The sequence below is a fragment of the Culex pipiens genome, chromosome 2, assembly GCF_016801865.2.
Source record: "Culex pipiens pallens isolate TS chromosome 2, TS_CPP_V2, whole genome shotgun sequence".
Lineage (NCBI taxonomy): Eukaryota > Metazoa > Arthropoda > Insecta > Diptera > Culicidae > Culex > Culex pipiens.
This window is the reverse complement of record NC_068938.1, coordinates 101617303-101633479: the sequence shown is the minus strand read 5'-3', so window position 1 is coordinate 101633479 and position 16177 is coordinate 101617303. Positions and strand designations below refer to the sequence as shown.

The window sequence follows — 16177 nt, the reverse complement described above, 5'->3', positions numbered from 1 at the left end:
GTCTGTGCTATGAATGTAGTAAGAAATTTCGAATAAAATCAGAAATGAAAAATGTTGGCGAAGGTCACCAGGTGGGCTTTTACCTTTTTTTAGGATTTTTTTTTCTTATGGTAGGTTAATCAAACGGCTATAACTCCAGAACCATATTATGAATCTGGATGAAAATTTGGGAGGTTGTAGAGCTCGAAAATGCAGTTTTTGAGATGAATTAAAGATATGAAAATGAAAAAATTTGACTATATTTTCATTTGAAAACTGTGTATTTTGTTGAAAAGTCTCGCCACATCCGAAAACAGATGGATATTTCGAAATTTGAGCGGCAACTCGCCCAGGTTCAGCACATTAGCTTTCATCTGCATTCAGAAGAATCAAAATCGGATTCAGGGGAGCTGAGAACAACGCGACACAAAATTTGGCAAAATTTTACCACACACGAACATCACTCGATCTCCACGGAATTTATTTTCTCAAAACTCGGAGGTTGGAGATAGGCGAGTTCTGTCAAGATGAACTCCAAAATCAATGTAGTGTGATTTTTTGGCTATTTTTCCGATTAATATTCATGCTGTATCGTCTTATTCACGAAGATGAAAATGACGTCCAGCCATAAAGTAAAACCTATACCTTTCTTTAGTACGAAAGGCAAAAAGATTATTTTCAACATGTGTGTGTGGTTCAATCCAATACCCGCTGGCCGGCAGCGAAATTATGGGAAAGTATAGTTTGTATTAGACTTGGGTTGTGCTGATACAGCTTATATCAGTCCCGGGTATTAGGTGGTGACAGCCCTCGCGCTGCTTCCAATGACCCATTTCAGAATGGCAGAGATCCTAGCGGCCCAATTCAGAGGTCATTGGGCATTGTCTGGCCCCGCCTAAACCTAGCACAAGAACCAGACGAGTCCTCGACCTATCTTTAAACTTCCAATCCCTTAAGGCAAAACAGGGATCAGTTCGTATATGAAAATTGTTAAAAAGTAGGCAAAATGTGCAAATTTCAGTCTGGATAGATCTCACCAAGTTTCTGGTTTCTGGTAGTCCTAAGCACCAGGGAGTTGTCCCTTATTGTGGTCGTATGCGTCCGGAATTCCAGCCGCGCTCACGAGCCTCTATCGCGAGCAACTTGATCTTATTCCTGCCGACACGACTCACATCTTGGCGTACAGATATGCTGGCGATACAAAAAAAAAGATGATTTTCAACATAACCTGAAATCGCCTGGCCTGAACGCCACGAAAGAGCCGGGTTGCAATTTTCTTCAAAGGCGGTTTCTATTTCAGACGAATTTCTACATTTCAGTTTCGATTATCCGAAGGGCTATACAAAATTCACTTTAGATAATCGAATGCGAAAAACATTTTTTTCGCTTTTTTTATCGTTAAGCTTTAGTATGTCCGTAAACCACTCTAAAATGATTTTTATTTTTTTAAACCCAAGATTACGACCAAAATGGCCGTAATGCAATTTTGAGAAAATGCTTTTGGTTATGAATAGGCAATCGAATTTGATGTCAAAAGTAAAAAATAAAGAGATACGTAAAAAATGTTCTTGATTTGATTGTCCGACGTTTTATAAAAACCTTCGGATAATTGAATTTCGGATAATCGAAAATTGAGATAATCGAGTCTTGACAAAGGAAGGCATCAACCGCCTAAAAGAGGATTAAGTTACGTTTTTAATCAACATTTTGAATCGGGAAATTGTTATTGTTTCGATTTGTTGCACAAAATACAACCTAAATTCTATTTCCTGACCAAAAAATTAACCGTTGTTACCAATTTTGAATACCATCATCAGGGGTGACATTGGGTCTGGGAGGTGAGATTGGGTCATACAAAAATGCCGAAATTTGTAAGACCAAATCACAACCTCCAGACCTGATGACGGTTTTCCAAAATTTCCAATACATTTTCTAATCATTGGTGCTGAAAAGTTTAAAAATATAAACATTTTTTTTTTTAATTTCGGAATTTTCCGGGAAACTATCACGACCGGACGGGAATTTTATGCCCTTTTTTATTCAGATAAATACGAAAACACATTTTCATACAAAACAATTAGGGATGCGAATTTTCGGATATATTTGTTATCCGGGTATCCGAAATCTTATAGTGGATCTGGATATTCTTTGGATCAACGGATATCTGGATAATTATCCGCATTTTTCATGGAATGATTTTTTCTTAGACTGTGAAAATAAATCTAAAAATCCATAAGTGTTTAGAAATAAGTATAGAATAATCTGACCCAAGTAAATATGTGGAAATTTATTTTGCTTTTTTGTCCTTGATTGCTCGTCACAAATAGAAATCTGTCCGAGTTTGACGCACATCACATTCAAACATCTGTTATTTTCCGGAGTTTCCTCGCCAGCGTTCCATCGATTTGTTAAACTTCTTCGGTATTAATACAGTTGACCTCATTGAACCAGACCTTTCAACCGCACATTACGCAACAACTGTTACTGGTCACACTCTGGCCGTGTAACGCAACATACGGTGCTAGCATGTCCGACATTTGCGTGTCAGTTGTTGTGCTATACCGTGGCATCATTTTGTTAACATGCGATGAAATGTGCCCCAAATTAATGTACCTTTGCCGAGAAAGTAAGCTAACGACCCCTCCCAAAAACCTCAAAGTAAAAGACCTTAATTATCGGAGGCCACTCCCTTAACCGTCTTGTTTCACTATCCCTTTCAGAAAAAAAATCGAAACTAATCAACCCAAATGGGAATGTAAAAACTAGCGAAACACGTTGCGCCGCCAATTGAATTCTAGCACTAATCACACACCCGCGCGCTCGCCCGAATGAATATTCAATTGGGCTTGAAATTTAGTTTTGGCACGTTAGCGCAAATCGAAAGCTTCGCCAGGCGCTGGTGATTAGCTCATCGATATTGTAATCTGTTGTGTGGCGGCGTGTAGTGTGATGCAAATGTTGCGGGATAAGTGCGATTTGATAGATTTGGTCAAGTTGTGTTGTTGAAATGTTGTTAAAGATGTACAGAACTACAACACCTATTCCATCTATGGTCACACAACCATCACCGGAGCATTTCCGCCCAGCGTTTGAGTATGGGCAAGACCGGGAAAATCAATCGGCGGCATCGCCATCAGTGCGCACCGAGTGTTCACTTATCGATCTAATAGCTAAGATTACGGCCGCGTAATTACGGATGACGGTTAACGGCTCGAAAGCGAAGAATGTTAATACATGCAAATTCAATTAATTGAACATTAGCATGGCCGGTAGGCCGGAGGCTGATGTGATCCGACCAACCAAGTCATATCCTACGGAATGTATATTCATATTCAGTGAGTTTTTATCCACTCTCAAGTACACTGCTCTGGAAATCGCGAGGGCCAAATAATAATGCATTCAAGTGCTCTAGGAGAGCTATTTATGGGGTTGCAACGTGTGCAGATAGAATTACAAATTTAATCTCGTTATATTGCAATAATTTCAATTGCTCGCGTTACAGTAGTGAATGCTCGGATGGTGAACATCAAGTGGAATCAAGTCCGGTGAATGATCTCAAAGAAGCAATAGCCCTTCCAAAGAATACTGAGTCAATCAAAATTTCCGACAATCCTCATGACATCAACTAGATCTTATCTGGTAAATTTGTATTACTTCCATGTCAAAGACCGCACTTAAAAGTTCAAAATTTGCTCACAATAACCGGTCTGACTTTCCTCAATTTGGGGACAAACATTTAGCTCACTGGGTTACAAGATTTAATTAGTGCCATATCTCTTGTAAACTATAGTTACAGTTTCCACGTAGCAGTACTGCTAGTTGTCGACTTGTCCAAAGTTGAACTCAACTCCGACCAGTTACCAGGTTACCACCGGAGAAATACGAGATGTTAATAAATGTGGGAACTGCTCGGTGAGGCCTTTCTTTCTTTTCGCTTCTTAAAAATTATGCGCGGTTATAATTAAAACCACGGAATTATAACACACTCTCAGCGTGGGAGTTGTTCCATCGTGGCCCGGTTACGCACCAGAAGCCCACCTCCCCGTCCCCAGTAAACCAGAGTAGTTAGGGCGCGAAGAAAGAATCACGGCGAGCTTCGCTGCGGCGGGAAAATAGTTGAGTAATTCAACTACAAGGTGTTGATACTAAGATTCACTCAACTGACAACGTGCCACCCAAACATCGCTGCCATTGGAAGTAGGGCTTCCAATTATCCTGGGTTTTGAATTTCCCGCGAAACAAGAAAAATATTTTTAGATCCCGGGATTCCGGGAATTTTTTTGAAACGGTCATAAAATCTATGTTTTTTTTTTTTTTTTTTTTTTGTTTTTTGTTTTTTTTTTTTTTTTTTTTTTTTTTTTTTTTTTTTTTTTTTTTTTTTTTTTTTTTTTTTTTTGATCAGTAGTGCGGTGCCTGTGTGGACGCTCAGTCCTGTTTTTTCGTGTTATTTTCCGTCTCTTTTGTGCCGCTGTTCGAGTGCATGGGGTGATTGGTCATTATAATTAAATAATGGCATCAGTAGTGCGGTGCCTGTGTGGACGCTCAGTCCTGTTTTTTCGTGCTATTTTCCGTCTCTTTTGTGCCGCTGTTCGAGTGCATGGGGTGATTGGTCATTATAATTAAATAATGGCATCAGTAGTGCGGTGCCTGTGTGGACGCTCAGTCCTGTTTTTTCGTGCTATTTTCCGTCTCTTTTGTGTCGCTGTTCGAGTGCATGGGGTGATTGGTCATTATAATTAAATAATGGCATCAGTAGTGCGGTGCCTGTGTGGACGCTCAGTCCTGTTTTTTCGTGTTATTTTCCGTCTCTTTTGTGCCGCTGTTCGAGTGCATGGGGTGATTGGTCATTATAATTAAATAATGGCATCAGTAGTGCGGTGCCTGTGTGGACGCTCAGTCCTGTTTTTTCGTGCTATTTTCCGTCTCTTTTGTGTCGCTGTTCGAGTGCATGGGGTGATTGGTCATTATAATTAAATAATGGCATCAGTAGTGCGGTGCCTGTGTGGACGCTCAGTCCTGTTTTTTCGTGTTATTTTCCGTCTCTTTTGTGCCGCTGTTCGAGTGCATGGGGTGATTGGTCATTATAATTAAATAATGGCATCAGTAGTGCGGTGCCTGTGTGGACGCTCAGTCCTGTTTTTTCGTGCTATTTTCCGTCTCTTTTGTGTCGCTGTTCGAGTGCATGGGGTGATTGGTCATTATAATTAAATAATGGCATCAGTAGTGCGGTGCCTGTGTGGACGCTCAGTCCTGTTTTTTCGTGCTATTTTCCGTCTCTTTTGTGTCGCTGTTCGAGTGCATGGGGTGATTGGTCATTATAATTAAATAATGGCATCAGTAGTGCGGTGCCTGTGTGGACGCTCAGTCCTGTTTTTTCGTGTTATTTTCCGTCTCTTTTGTGGAGTTCAATTTGTTGGGTGGTGACGCGCGTTTAATTATGTGGCATTGTGTGTGAAAAGAAAAGAATTTTATTTCGTGTTTCATCCTGGTTGGCTTGCCCACAAGCAGAAGAAAATCAGTTCAATTTGTTGTGTGGTGACGCGCGGTCAATTATGTGGCATTGTGTGTGAAAAGAAAAGAATTTTATTTCGTGTTTCATCCTGATTGGCTTGCTCAAGTCCTTCCTATATCATCGTTGATCGGGAGGCACGACGTCGTGTGAATTGTTGCATTAAAATAAGTTTAAGTATTACTGTAAATGACTGTAAAAAAGTGCTTCCTATATCATCAATTTCGTCTGGGTAATCGTGATGAAAAATTACATTTATTCAGTATTTAAATACCTGTGCGCGAGTGTTTTGGTGTGCTAATTAGAAAGACCTTCCCATAGCATCGTTGCTCGGAAGGCTCGCCGACGGGTTTGTTATGAAAGTCCTCCCCATAGCATCGTAGCTCGGGAGGCATCGAAAAGCCAATACCTTATCTTACTAACCCAAAAAAAATAATCATGTGATGCTTGAAGGAGATGCTGTGGATTCAACGGTCTCAAGCGGTATCAACAAGTATATAGCGAAAAACTATGTGCTTGATGAGTCTGCAACTTCAACTATCGGACTAACATTCCTCCCTTTTGTTGAACTGCAGGCTTCTTGGGAGGGCGCCGGTATTGACTAATAAAGTCAGGGTCTTCAGGGGTTAGACAGTGAACGGATGGTTGGCTCCCACTGATCATTTTTGATTCATTGTTTAACTTCAGCTGATCTGTCAATAACGGAGTAGCAGCTCATTGGCAGTCAACCATGCTCATGCTCATGCTCATGCTCAACGGTCATAAAATCTATGTTTTTATCATATTTGTTATGTTTTTTATGCTTAAATTCATAGAATTTGCTCAATACTGTTTATTGGTGATAATCTACACAAGGACAACAGTTTTTAAATAGTTTGAAATACATTAATAATTGTTCTTTGTTGTGCGTTAGATTTAAATAAACCACAATTTGTTTATCCAATGTGTTTTTTCAAATTAAATATTTTTTTTATTAATATACTTCTTTTATTTATTCTTGTTTTCAAATATAACTACAACAGCTTAACAAATTGCTTTGAAACTGTCTTTAAAAAATCAAGAAACGAAAACAAATACAGCATGGCCCATAAAAAAATGCGACATTGTTAATAGGTGTAAATCGGGACTATTTTTACTATTTATGATGTATGTAGCATGTGTACATGTTAAATAGGTTCAAAACAAACAATCAATACCGTTAAAACCATTCTCTTAGCATAAAATAAGTTACAGCTCATTGAAATTTATAATTTTCCAATTTGCTCTACGCCCAGGCCATATAAAGAAAAACATACTTTTTTCATGTTTGTCGATCTGGATAGCCTATTATGGTATTTTTATGGACTAAAAAGTATACAGCCTTCAAGGTTACTGTTTTTGAGAGTTGTAAGAGTCAGTTCCGCCTAATTTTACGCATTCTATTTACCAGTTATAGTAAAATAGTGAACTTTTCAAAAATATCCCGATTCTGAAAATGCATCAACATTGTTTCAACAAAAAAAACAAATGCTACTTATGATGGTAATTGATACTAACAGATGCTCTGATGTGAATTTTAACAATATAGAGCCGCTGGGTACGCTTTTGAGCCATCGACAACGGTTTTAAGTTATTGATTTATTTTGACAGAATCACACAAAATAATAACCAAAATGGCATTTTTCACACAAATTACCAATTTTAACAAAATTAAAAAACTTTCTTGATTGGGCGTATTTAAGAAGGACTTCTAATGATGCTTTCGGTACATTGTTGGATATTTTAAACTGTTTCGTTTTTGAAATGTAAATTATTTAATTAGGGTAAATATTACACAGGTGAACTGCAAACAATTATCATGACGATATCTTCAAAACATACTAAACTAACACCATAATACATAAAAAATCAGATTGTTAAATAAATTTAAGAATGGCACCATTTTTATGGGCCATACTGTAAATTTTACATAATAAGCGAAATAAATGCCGAATACAACTTTGATTAACATAAAATTCTTATCGATTACTAAGTATTCAATATTTACGCAATCAAATCTGAATTTCCGAAATTTGATTTTTTTTTTCAATTTTGGGAATTCCCGGGATAAAATATTTAAAAATAATCCCGTAATTTAAGAATTCCCGGTTTTGGAAAAATTCCGAGAATCCCCGGGATGGACGCACTAATTGGAAGGATTCATAGTTGCAATTTTTGTTATCTTTCTTGCATGATCGGCGACATGCCTTCCGAGCCTCGACGTCATTGAAAGGGCTTGATATTTTTTTTTTGGTAAGCTAAATTTAAGCTTTCACCAACAAGAAACGTTACCCGCTTCAAGAGAATCGACAGCCTCAACAGTCTGGGTTTGCTCGGTCGGCGTGGTCCATTAATTTGAAGGTGGAGTTGCATGATTTGAAATTCAAAATGCCGAAGAGTTTGATGTCCTGCTTTCTATGGTCGTTTCTCGAGCAGTCACGGGGCTAAATTCGTGCAATTTGTAGTCGATTTATTGCGCATAACTCTTCCTCCATTCACCTCTCGCTTTGCGTTAAGCTCTCGTGCTTCATGGAAACTTGCACTTAGGGTGGAGTACAAAAAAATAGCTCCCAAGGGAAGAAAACGTGTCTTGTGCGCCATTTCGACGTGTGTTTTTCATGACCAGACACGGTATAATTACTTCATTGTCGATTTGCGGTTTTGTGTACACCAGCAACACATCATCATCATCACGAAAAAATCCCGTTTGGCAGCTTGATGCATCAAACGGTCGTTAGCACGTCGTCGTTGTCGTCGTTTGGCGGATGCAAAATCGCCTCAAAACTTGTTCTCGTTTATGGGCTCCCCATATAAGGCCGTAGCAAGATTCCGTCACAGTGGGGAGAAACAAAACAGCTGCTCGATTGCCTTCTTGACTCTTGTGTCGTCAGGCTGTTGTGACTGAATTAAGTTTGGACAACCTGTTTCGTTATTTTGAACAATGCATTTCTTGAGTATCTTCTTCAAACTGTTTGTTCTAAATTATACTGATTTAACCTCATGTATGCAAAAAAAAGAAGCAGATGCATTTTGCGCAGAACATGCGTCCTCTTACTCCGTTTGGTGTCCATGGACAGAGATGACCTTGACATTCAAACCACTTGAACTGCACAGCTGCTTTCATGTTGACTCAACTGGAACAGGTTCACCACAGAATACCTGTCAGTGCCACACCCCGGACAGGTGTGTTGATATGATTTTTGATGCGTCATCAATTTGATGAATACATAATTGACTGTAAATTTAGCGATGTACTTCAAAATTGAGGGAATAAGGTGCCAACAATAGGTCAGTATCAACAAAGATCCCGATCCCTAAAAGAGCAAAATTTCGCACTAATTGCGCGTCTACACCACCGCAGATTAATCACAATCGGGAAGATACGACAAAACCCCCCAGCTATTATGGGTTAATTAGGTTCGTAACCCTTTCGGTGGCGGTTAGACAGGACCGGTTGGCGGTGGCGGCTTCATCAGTCAAACGCGTGTACGACAAACGGCCAAAGGAATTTCATTAATTAGTGCGTTCGCAAGGCGAGATCCTAGTCGTCACCATCCAGCTGTTAGGTTGACATTGAGTTGAGAGAAATAAATCTCATAAGTGGTGTTGTGTGCACCCTGCTGATAATTTTTAATTTAAGGTATTTCTATTAAATTAGGTCTCTGGCGTGTGTTATAGCGTCGACGTGCGTTGGGGCCGCACTTTTGACGAGGTCACGCCAGAGTTACCTTGGAGGGAAGGTTTTGTTTTATGATCACTCGAGCTGAACGTCGTTGGTGATGGTCGCCGTTAAGCTATCTTGTTGCTGGTGAGCAGTTCTCTAGGATTTCGGTCATTCGATTTTTTTTGTATTTTTTAATCCGACTGAAACTTTTTTGGTGCCTTCGGTATGCCCAAAGAAGCCATTTTGCATCATTAGTTTGTCCATATAATTTTCCATACAAATTCGGCAGCTGTCCATACAAAAATGATGTATGAAAATTCAAAAATCTGTATCTTTTGAAGGAATTTTTTGATCGATTTGGTGTCTTCGGCAAAGTTGTAGGTATGGATACGGACTACACTGGAAAAAAATAATACACGGTAAAAAAAATTTGGTGATTTTTTTATTTAACTTTTTATCACTAAAACTTGATTTACAAAAAAACACTATTTTTAATTTTTTTTATTTTTTTATATGTTTTAGAAGGCATAAAATGCCAACTTTTCAGAAATTTCCAGGTTGTGCAAAAAATCACTGACCGAGTTATGAATTTTTTAATCAATACTGATTTTTTCAAAAAATCGAAATTTTGGTCGTAAAAATTTTTCAACTTCATTTTTCGATGTAAAATCAAATTTGCAATCAAAAAGTACTTTACTGAAATTTTGATAAAGTGCACCGTTTTCAAGTTATAGCCATATTTAAGTGACTTTTTTGAAAATAGTCGCAGTTTTTCATTTTTTTAAATTAGTGCACATGTTTGCCCAGTTTTGAAAAAAATATTTTTGAAAAGCTGAGAAAATTCTCTATATTTTGCTTATTTGGACTTTATTGATACGACCTTTAGTTGCTGAGATATTGCAATGCAAAGGTTTAAAAACAGGAAAATTGATGTTTTCTAAGTTTCACCCAAACAACCCACCATTTTCTATCGTCAATATCTCAGCAACTAATGGTCCGATTTTCAATGTTAATATATGAAACATTTGTGAAATTTTCCGATCTCTTCGAAAAAAATATTTTTGGAATTTTCAAATCAAGACTAACATTTCACAAAGGCCAAACATTCAATATTACGCCCTTTTAAAATGTTTGTCTTGATTTGAAAATTCCAAAAATATTTTTTTCGAAAAGATCGGAAAATTTCACAATTGTTTCATATATTAACATTGAAAATCGGACCATTAGTTGCTGAGATATTGACGATAGAAAATGGTGGGTTGTTTGGGTGAAACTTAGAAAACATCAATTTTCCTGTTTTTAAACCTTTGCATTGCAATATCTCAGCAACTAAAGGTCGTATCAACATAGTCCGAATAAGCAAAATATAGAGAATTTTCTCAGCTTTTCAAAAATATTTTTTTCAAAACTGGGCAAACATGTGCACTAATTTAAAAAAATGAAAAACTGCGACTATTTTCAAAAAAGTCACTTAAATATGGCTATAACTTGAAAACGGTGCACTTTATCAAAATTTCAGTAAAGTACTTTTTGATTGCAAATTTGATTTTACATCGAAAAATGAAGTTGAAAAATTTTTACGACCAAAATTTCGATTTTTTGAAAAAATCAGTATTGATTAAAAAATTCATAACTCGGTCAGTGATTTTTTGCACAACCTGGAAATTTCTGAAAAGTTGGCATTTTATGTCTTCTAAAACATATCAAAAAATAAAAAAAATTAAAAATAGTGTTTTTTTGTAAATCAAGTTTTAGTGATAAAAAGTTAAATAAAAAAATCACCAAAATTTTTTTTACCGTGTATTATTTTTTCCAGTGTAGTCCGTATCCATACCTACAACTTTGCCGAAGACACCAAATCGATCAAAAAATTCCTTCAAAAGATACAGATTTTTGAATTTTCATACATCATTTTTGTATGGACAGCTGCCGAATTTGTATGGAAAATTATATGGACAAACTAATGATGCAAAATGGCTTCTTTGGGCATACCGAAGGCACCAAAAAAGTTTCAGCCGGATTAAAAAATACAAAAATTAAAATTGAAGAAAAAAGACCGATTTCGTAGAGAATTGCTCTGGTCGGTTTCAAGTGCATAAAACTTTGGTTCGTAGACTTGAAGAGATTTTGGTTCAGGAGTAGGATCTTTAAAGATCCACAAAACTCGATTTCTGATGGCAATACAATTATAACCTAAAATCTGATTGTATTTGTCTAAAACGTTGTAGCTTTTCGCATTGAAATCCCATTGTTGTATTAAATACAAATTATGTTTTTTTTTATTGTTACTTGGGCATTTCATCCTATTGAAGCATACATTTTACATGGTGACGACACAGTGCTGTGCTGATTATTAGTTACTGATAAGGATCAGCTGGTTGATTTAGGTTATTTATGGGAAATTGGGGGTAGTTATGTGTACAGGGTCTATGATCATTTATTTCTGTCAGGGATGGAATAATCGCAAAAAAAATTTTTTTCGCTTGCGAACCCTCTTCATACGGCGAAACACGCTCCCAAACATTCCGATGAAAATCAATCAGCTGAAGATTTTATTTTGCGAATGTCATTGTAAGCACCACTGAAATTAATTTATTTCATTATGTTTACAAACATTGTTTATCTACGACAAGTAACAGGTCATTTTTTGACGTGTGACGTTGCACCTGCAAGTGTAGTAGTGAAATCTTTTGTGTGCGAGAGAGGAGAGCCATGTTTCCTTCCGGTTATCGTGGCACAATCAATTCGGTGTTCAGAGAAAAACACTTACAAAGTTTGACAGTTCGCTTTGCGCATGGCAAAATTTTGAGCTTAAATCGTCTCTTATGATGCTATGCTATGAGACGCGGGTTCAATTCCCGCCTTATCCACTGAGCTTCTATCGGATGGTGAAGTAAAACGTCGGTCCCGGTTTCTCCTGTCTCGTCAGAGGCGCTGGAGCAGAAATCCCACGTTAGAGGAAGGCCATGCCCCGGGGGGCGTAGTGCCAATAGTTTCGTTTTTTTTCGTTTTTCGTCTCTTACTCACTTTAATTATTTCAATTTTCATACAAAATAAATCTTTGTTTTATGGAGCGTGGACAACCGCTTCAATAAATTTTCTATAATGGGGAAGTTTAGAATTTTATACATGTATTTTTAGACAAAATTTCGCTGTCGTCAAACCAAGTTCAAGCCTCGTTTGTACAATTTAATTCAGATGTTTCCCATCAAATCAACCATAATAAACGATGCTTGATAGCCGGACTGACCTCCTGGTTCACGATCAAGGTCAGTCCCCTCGGGAGCCCTCCCGATTTCAATTATCTATTTAAAGCTCCATGCTTGGCTTTTCATTCTACACTTTCTGTTCTACTTCCATTCCACTCCATTCGCTGCAATCCATTCGTATAGGCCAGAGAGATCAATTGAATTGTAGGCTGTGTTATTTAATTTGAATGCATGCCCCCTCGCTTCAATCCAATCCAATTTCCATGAATCGTCGTAATCGTAATACGGAACGTTGCTCATCGCCGAGAATGGAACGGTGCCAACTCGGGCCGAGTTCCGAAATCGATCGGAAGTGCGGCGGCTACTAAAAGTTGCAAATTTATTCATCTGCCGGTGTTCTTCTGATTGGATCAATGGGAAATAGAACAAACTTCAAAGCAATTATGGATTTCCTCCGTCTCTTTTTTTGGGATGCAGATATTTCCTGTTCTTTTTTTGCGTTCATCTTTTGGGGGCATTTTATGTCAACAAACTGCGGCCTTAAGCAAGTCTTTCAGCTATTGACATTGAGTCGTGCAAAGTGCATCCCATTCACCTTGTCCAGAGAGGCGCCAACGAAAAAGAGTTTTGTCCAAATCCTACGCAGCACTTCGCTGCCCCAGACAAGTAAACGAATTTATTATTCCATAAAATGTAGACTCGGATCGCTCGTAACTGTCACGCAGAACATGGGCTGTGATCGGATCGATACCCACAAAACTAGGCCGGTCTACCCACCGCAATGCATTGAACCATGCGTGCTGCTGATGCAGTGTTTGCTAAAAATAGCAAACCTTTTTCATGATCGCCGGCTGCAAGACCTACTTTTGAAAAGTTTCAAAAGCCCACCATTAAGCGATCCAACAAATTGACCATCTTGGAAGCACTTTCATAAACCGCTCAAATTTCAAAGTCACCCGTAGAAGGGCTTCGCCACAGCCCCAGTAGCAGATTGGACGCCAAGTGTCGATCTTTTTTGATGAGTTCATCTCCTTGTCGTGCGATGTGCCCACTCACTTGATCTTAGGTGATCGGCAGGGCAGACACACTTCATCAGTGGATCACTGGGCCAGTAGTCTGGTCGCGGGTACACACCTCTGCACCGTTCTTCAGCAGTACGAGTTTGTTGTGGCTGCGGGCGCGATATATAATTGGTCAAGGACGACCACTTTTATGTCGAGGGAATTGAATCTGGTGGCGTGACGACGGCTGACGATTGACTTCGCTGAAGACAGAATTTGGGTGGGTTTGACGACTTCTAATGGAAGGGCTTGGGGCGGCGATCATCAGCAGCGAAATGGTTCAAATTATAGTGTAGAGATCACGAATGTTATGTTAACTTGGGCTCTACAAAGACGGGGTTTGAGTAGGGCTAACATTCGAATAATCTCGAAATTTGGCATTAAAATATGAGAGCGAGTCCATGAGCAGGACATGTCCATCTACCAACCTGTCTGAATGTCTTGATTCGAAACAATGTTGGGTTAAACTATTCGATCTTCATAAATTGCATCTACTAACTTCGACTCGAAAAATCCGAAAGTAATTCCGCGTTTGGCCTCACTTTCGGTTGCGTTTCTAGGTCCAACTAGCACACATACATTGTTGCAATATGTGCGAATCAATTAAACGCTAATTGGCTACACCAGTTAACCAAAACAAAGCAGAAACACCGATCGAAGCAAAAAAACCTCAAAGTGCATGGTAACAGGTGGCGGCCGAAGCCACCGTAACAAGCTCTGCAAGGTTCGTAAAAAAAGTGAAACATCGAAAAAAAAAGTTGTGAACCAACCGAAAAAAAAAAAATCAAACACTTTCCTTTCCTTCCTCCTTTCGATCTTGCGGCTGTCTGTGTGTATCCAATTACGTGTTTATGGGCAAGTCGATGGATCAAATTTATATCTGCACGCTGTTGCACTGAATTTTGCCTAGTTTTTGTTTTTTTTTTACTTCACTGTAACCTTTCTCCCTGTAATGGTCCATTGGTTAAATCGAAGGAAAGGTATGCGCGTTTCGTGTGGCTCCATTCAATGGAAACGTGATAGGTTTGCTTCCCGAAATTGAAATTCACTCTTGTTTTTCCTGCCCGTTGAATCATCGCCGAGATAATATCGACTTCCGCGGTGTAGTGTGAGTCGTAAAACATGTTGCCCAATAAGCTTCTGTATTTTTGGCTTTGGTGTAAGAATTTGGAACACGCGTTGATAAGAAAACAGTCATAATTTAGCTTTATTTATATATGCATTAAAAGCTTTTTTACGCTAGAAAATAACAAGTTTTTGTTACATTTGTTGAAACGGATTTTTTTTGAAAACTAAGGTGTTAATATGAATAAAAAAAACATCTCGCTAAAAAAAAGTTAAATACCTCTTCTTACTGTGTAAACTAGACTCTTACGAAATGCAGCCCACGCGTGTATTTGTTTGAACAAATTGCGGATCAGGTGTGCGTGTCTGTGTTTTGGTGGGACATTTGGCTGATAACAGCCAGTGGTTATGTCGTCATCAGAGGGTGTTGTACACAGGTACAAGCTGATAACTGATAAGACTAAACTGTGGCTATGTTTGAACACAAAGGTTTCTGCTTGTTTCTTTTTTTCTTGCCTTGACCCTGATTGTGGACATTCTCGTTTTGCTAATATCAAACACACTATCGGACAAGACTTTTCTAGATTGATCAAGACACATGATATCTGCCTTGATACTGTTCTATTGTGACAGCAGGAGTCATAAAAGGTTGTCAATATCTTTTTTTTTGCCTCCAATAAATTTTCAATTAGTCAAGCTCTCCCAGAGTAACAAAAAATATTTTTTTTAGAAGCATTTTTTTTTGTACATTTTACTCGGTTTGCTCTAAAGTCATATCGAGATGCCCCGATTTGGCTGAAACTTTCCCCCTACGGCAAGTTTCCCCCCTATACGACAAAGATTTTTAATGTTTTTTTTGGATCTGGAATTTCGATGTCCGAAATCCCGAAAAACACTGGACGTACTATTTGAACAGACCGTTACAAAAACTGGTTTTGGCACAGCTTTGTTCCTTTTCATTTTTTTTATGTTTTGTGGACATAAAGTACCTACCGAAAGAATCGAACTCACTCAAAAAAGCTTTCAATAGTAGTTTATGCAACAAGTTGCAAAAAGAGGATTTTCAGCACGAGTCGTACATTTATACAACGAGGTTCACCGAGTTGGATAAATACGAAGAGCGCTGAAAAAAATCAAGTTTTGCAACGAGTTCCATACAACATTTTTTGCAATTCCAAAAAACACACACTGAGTGAAATTTTAAGTCAAATTTTATGTATTTTGTCAATAAATCGTTTAAATTAAAATAAAATGTTGAAAAGTGTTACTTTTCGAAACAAGTTCTGAAAAGTTCAACTTTTCAGTACCCATTTGAGTGCTGAAAAGTAGAACTTTTCAGCATTTATTTTGAAAAGTGTTTCTATTCGATTCTGTTATTTTTGGTACAGAAAAGTAGGCTATTTCGTCGTTCAAGAATGACAGGAAAAGTAAGTAGTTCCACAACGGAATTGCAAAAAAACCATTTATGAATTAAAAATTCAATTTGGAATCATAAAGTACTTCTGTAATTTTTTTTTATAAATTGCACCATGTTAAAATTGTAACAAATTGTATTTTTTAAATTGTTTCAAAAGGGCTAAATAGGGGAAATATACCCATTTTGATCACTCCAAGCCAGGGGTGTACAACCATTGACCCTGCGGGCCAGATCTAATTTTTCGGAAGCAGTGGC

The 16177-nt window shown here is 38.1% G+C and overlaps 1 protein-coding gene across 14 annotated transcripts in view; it reads left to right on the top strand.

Moving 5' to 3' along the window:
* The window catches only part of LOC120424109 (kinesin-like protein KIF21B), a 145211-nt gene that overhangs the window by 32583 nt on the left and 96451 nt on the right, over positions 1–16177 (top strand). The gene's annotated exons all lie outside the window — the stretch shown is intronic.